The sequence below is a fragment of the Periplaneta americana genome, chromosome 2, assembly GCF_040183065.1.
Source record: "Periplaneta americana isolate PAMFEO1 chromosome 2, P.americana_PAMFEO1_priV1, whole genome shotgun sequence".
NCBI classification, from domain to species: Eukaryota; Metazoa; Arthropoda; class Insecta; order Blattodea; family Blattidae; genus Periplaneta; species Periplaneta americana.
Genome location: NC_091118.1, coordinates 59,568,786 through 59,574,593, shown reverse-complemented (window position 1 = coordinate 59,574,593; position 5,808 = coordinate 59,568,786).

Sequence of the window (5,808 nt, the reverse complement as noted above, 5' to 3'; positions counted from 1 at the left end):
TTATGCTACACACGATACCTTTCTTCTATAGAAAATGCAACATATTTCTGAAACACACTGTACTCTGTACTGTTTATTTCACTGCTAGCAACAGCGGCCGTAAGTTTGTGTGACTGACGTTAGCAAGGACATTAGTGAAAGGGGTGGGAGTAAAGTACATTTAGAAACGCAGGTATAATAAAAATTGAAGTAAAAATAAAATGATGTCCCTGTATTATCAGAAACATTATGTGTTCGATATAAGTGTACTGAAAATCAAGAACAAAGTCGTAAAAGTGGCAATATAGAATGATCTAAATCAAGTTGTTAAGGTTTTAAAGGTGAGAATTTTTGAATGATCTAAATCAAGTTGTTAGGTTTTTTATAGATGGAAATAATTATCAATTTAAATGGGATCTAAAGTCAAATTATAAGAGCGTCTACAAAAGATATATCTGTAATGAACGTAATTGTGGCAGCGGATACAAACATTGTGAGGTTCACATTACATGGATGTAAATGTTGGCAATCAAATACAATAAAATACAATACAATACAATAGACAAATGTTTAAATAAATGGTCCAAAATAGATACCAAAATCATGTACAATTTGCGTATAATTTATTAATGGTCATTCTGTTACATTTCTGTTTTCCAGGAAAACATTCTTAACTACATTTTACTCTTCATAAGTATACGCCTACTATATATTCTATACTACATGTAATAATTATAGTTATTTATTAACAAAATCACTTTCCATTTGGTTAATATTTCTTATATACATGTTTATATTTTATACATCTTGATTACACAACTTTTAACACTGTATCACTTCGGAATATGTATTATAAGACTCTCTTGTGTTAAATTCTATAGTACCTGGTTTACATGTTTCGACTATTATGGGTCATCCTCAGAACTATATTTTAGTTGTCTCTTCCCATTTTTTCTTTGCTATATACAACAATTTTCCAAGTTCTCTCAATTTTCTTTCGTTTACTGTTCTATACAATTTTCTGTATACTATTTATATATTTAGTTTTAGTAATGCTTCCTGAATAAAATTTTTTCTTGTTCTTTCATTTTATGGACAAGAATGTGTAATGCGTCTTCTTTTCTATTACACACATACACACACACACACACACACACACAATAACAAGACCTTACAGTGTGCAAAGTTTGGAAAAGAACCTCAACATGACACATGAGAGAGTTTCCTTGTAAGCTGTTGTGTTTGGTAAATTTATTATTTTGTGTCTGAATTTTGTATTTGTTAAAATAATGTTCTTCTCTTTTGTGTAATATATTATTGTATTAGATCAATTGAGGTACTGCAGACTATCCTTTAACTCCCCACTCCACATTCCCCGACAGATACAATTATGTATCGGACAGATACGAGTAGACCTGAAGGCAAGCATTGCAAAGTAACGGATTGTATGTGCAAGACAAGCATCATAGCTTTCGGCTCTCGCTGGTCGCCCAAAATCCACCATTGATACACAATGCTTTACTGTATGTTCGTTTCTAAAGCAGTGAAGTGGAAAGACATTGGCGGGGGTGTCTTCTTTCCTTTTTTCTTCCCCTTTATGCCTAGGGCATGTGTTAGATTATTTCAAGCAGAACTTTATTATTTGTATAGTTAGTGACATTTCATACAGGTTTGAGTAAAATTTGTTCACGTGAAGCAAAAATTAAGTCAGCTTCTAAATACTGATTTTGAGATCAAATCCGTGTTAGTTTCTTTAACCAAATATTCAACTAATTCATTAAATAAAGATATTGTTTTGTTAAATCTTTACCAGACTTTGAGAAACTCCATAAGTCAAACATTTTCAAACATGAATATTGAGTCATATTCTATTTAAGAAAAATTCTTTTGCATACAGAAATATTCGTTATGTTTTACCATCATTTCCCATTTCAGATATTCCAATTCTTAACTTATGCATTTTTAAACACATTTTTTGTGTTTCCCCAAAACTTTGTATTTCATGACTTACGGGATTTCCCAAAAAACGGATCCAATTGCTTCCGAGTGAGCACACCTAAACTTTTATATTTATATATTTATGTAGTAGAGGGGGAAAAACAAAGAATTGTACACACATCGAAAAGCAATTGAGTAATAATTTTGTCATGCTCCCAATATGGTATGTGAACGTACGTAAGCCACTGAAAATAACACTGTATTAATTCTAAAATATATGTCTCTCAAAATATTGTTGTTCATGTTCAAAAATGTGTTATTGCGAAATTCTATCTGTGTAATGTTGACAATGTAGTATGTTAAGCGTTGTGGAAAGAATATTCTCTTAATTTCTAAAATATGTGTCTCAGAATATTATTCCTAATGTTAAATAATGACTTCTGTGGAATTATACTGTACCGTTCTCTATTCTGTATATAAAATAAAAAATAATATAATTAATATGATCTGAATTTGTTAGATAATTATAATTTCTCAAGTCATATTTAAAAAAAAAACTGGGTATGATATAAGCGGGCATACAGCGGTCAAGGAGTAAAGAATCTTCCAATATAATTTAAATTACATTCGTATATATTGATTCTTGGTACAACCGAAAAAAAAAAAGAAATTTTGGCTCACGATGACACCCCAACGGGTTCAGACTGGGAGCAAGAGAATTATCTCTGGCTCTGAAGTTCAAGTGAAAGCATACATAGACATGAAACGTGAAAATATGTCTGTCAGCACAGCTTCAAATCAATGTACAGATCTTATAATTATTTTATATCTGTCTCTGTACAACATCACATTTGCGGTGGGGAGGAAAGGAGACGGCAGAAAGGTTGTAATGCTTTTAATACGCTGATGCCATTTAATGATCACTGACAGGCAGAGATAAAATGTGAGATCTGTAGAACATTGAGTGAACGCATAGTGAGTTATAGGTACCGAGGGGTGGGTTTTTGCTTTGCTGAACTTCAAAACAGTGCTGACTCATTTAAAATTTGTATGACTGTAGGCTTTATATATTTTCGTTTCGTTTTACTTTGTTTATCGTTTGTGTTTTATATTATTTTATATGTATTTCTGGTGGTGTGGAAGAGAAATTCTGTTTGAGTTGACTATACCAGATCAAATGTATATATATATATATATATATATATATATATATATATATGTACATATATATGAATTAATTAAAAACCAGTTGAACGTAACGCACATGATGAAATGTTTTCTTTTCGGTGCCTGATCTACAACTATGTTAAATTGAGTTGACTCTGGCAGAAATTTTTCTAAGACGTTTGTTAATTGATGTAAGTGACGCCATATAAAGATTCATCTTTATGGACGAGAAAAGCTTAGTAAAGGCAATTAGTTTTGGTTGTCTATAGTTGAGTTTCCGAGATTTCTTAAAAGTCTAACAAACAGTTTAATTAAAAATAGTAGTAAAAAGGAAAATCCTAGCAACACCGATTACTTTCAGCTAAAAACTATACTATTCTTTTAGGGACAGTGTTTTATAACTAAAAGAAAAAATAATGGCATTTCATGAACATTCTCTTGTATTCCAGAATGGACACACTTTGCGTTGAAATTAATTAATTTTCCAAATTCAAGCTTCGAAAATTAGAATGCAATGTTAATTATCAAATTTAGTTTTAAAAGTGTTTACTAGGGAAATAGACATTTATTCCAATTATCCAATGTCGAATTAATCTATTTCTATTTTATTATTATTTCAAAATGTTTTGACTCCTACAGAGGTTTCTAACCTACATTTTCAATCAGTACGTTAATTACCACATGAGTGACATAATGTAGTATGATAAGAAGGTCAAATTTCAACTATCTACTTTCACTTGTTCCATAGAAAATGGCGACACATACAAAGAAATGTAATTTTTTAAAAACCAAAAATACACTTGGGAAGATCTGTTTTCTTTTAACCGCACAGTCGCGACATTAAAGTTCATCACCTATTATGAAAACGCAGCCAACATACGTCTAGTATAGAATGAAGTTTCAGATACAAAATTAATAAAGGAAGAGGAAGAATAAATCTAAGTCAAAGAGTTTTGAAATTAATATTCTCGGAAAAAGTAAAGATTTATGATTTTTATACTGATACAAATCAAATGACAAGAATGCAATACATAACTGCATCATAAAATGTACGTTATATCAGTTCCTTTAGAAAACTTAAAAATACCTATTAAATACAAAATATTAAAACGACAATAATTAAATTCCCTTGCTGCCGGTTGACTACATTTTAAAATCTGATCGAAAGTTCTCAACGCAATCGATTTTCTTATCTACAGCTTTTACTCACTGACGCTAGATCCAATTTTTCATTCTCTATGGAATTCGCGTTCATTGCTCAACGCGTAGCAACGCCACCTTCAACAATGTAAATAACATATTGGACCGCCATAGTGAGTTTTGATTCCAGTTAAAGCAAGCAAAAATAGTGTTTTATGAAGAATATGTGTATTGAGGAGCTCGGTTCGAGTCCCATAGGACAACCACGATGAATCTCTTCCCACTGAGGTAAGCTTTCTAAGTTTTATTACGATTACTGCTTGAAAACTGCAACAATAAGTAGGGAATAAAAACATTTACGATTTGTGGCGATAATGACGATTCTAGGAATAGATGTGTATATTGGCAGCTGATAATTAAGCCCCGACTGGACGGGAACATTTAAAAACACTACGAGTGCGCGACACAATTTAAAAATTACTGAAAACAATGAAGTTTTATGATTTTAATACATGACATTGTTTTATGACCATCCTTCCTTATCTTGTAAATACCAACAAAATAAGTCGTATAATGCAGTGCTTTTGAAAGTTTGGAATTCTGTGAATCATAAATTATATATAAATAGTATTTTAAATTTAGAGAATTTTGCAAAATGTAGACAATCACGAAAATGCGAATCGATAGAAACACAAAATCACTAATAATAATTATTATGGTATAATAGTAATATTACAAAATGAATATTAATAATAATTATATTTCATTATTATTAATATCATTAATACTATTAAAAATCTAAAATAATTTTAATATTTATCAGTTTCGTATCTGGATTCTCTGCGTATTTATAGGGCTAAATGAAATCAAATTATCGAAATAGGCTAAATGCAGAAGCAGAATTGAGGCTACAGTTTTCCGCCCTAAAACCAGATAATTCTACAAAAAATGTGTACATATTCATCCCACCCAACAGAACAATTAAATATTAAATTACGTGTTTAAATTATTAAATAGGGCCTACCTACTATTAAAATATATTAACATTTGTATAGTAAGGATTATGTTGTTGTTGTTTTTTTTTGTATTCTTTTAGACCTATACAAGTTTATAAGTAGGCCTACTGACTATAGCTTGTGTGCATTTTAAATTAAAGTTGAAAATGCAAGTTTTTGACAATATCTGTGCATTAATAACATAGTTTAAATTCTACAGTTACACTCACTTCAATAAATGTGTAATAATAATAATAATAATAATAATAATAATAATAATAATAATAATAATAATTCTAACAAAATAGAACTTCGAAATTCTCCCATACTACACATGGGACTGTTATCAGATTTACGTTGCTTTAATTCATTATCAAATGCAAGTGAGAAATGTATTAATATTACAAATGAATAACACACTTTAGAAAGAAACTAAGTCAAAATTTGCTACTTTTCAGGAGAGCAAACAACTTATTTTCACGAATACGCTAACTACGAGTGTACAGTCACATACTATAAATATCAATTTGATGTTTGACCAAGTTCCTTTCTTTGCAAATAAATACTGGATGAAAGAATTAATCACTTC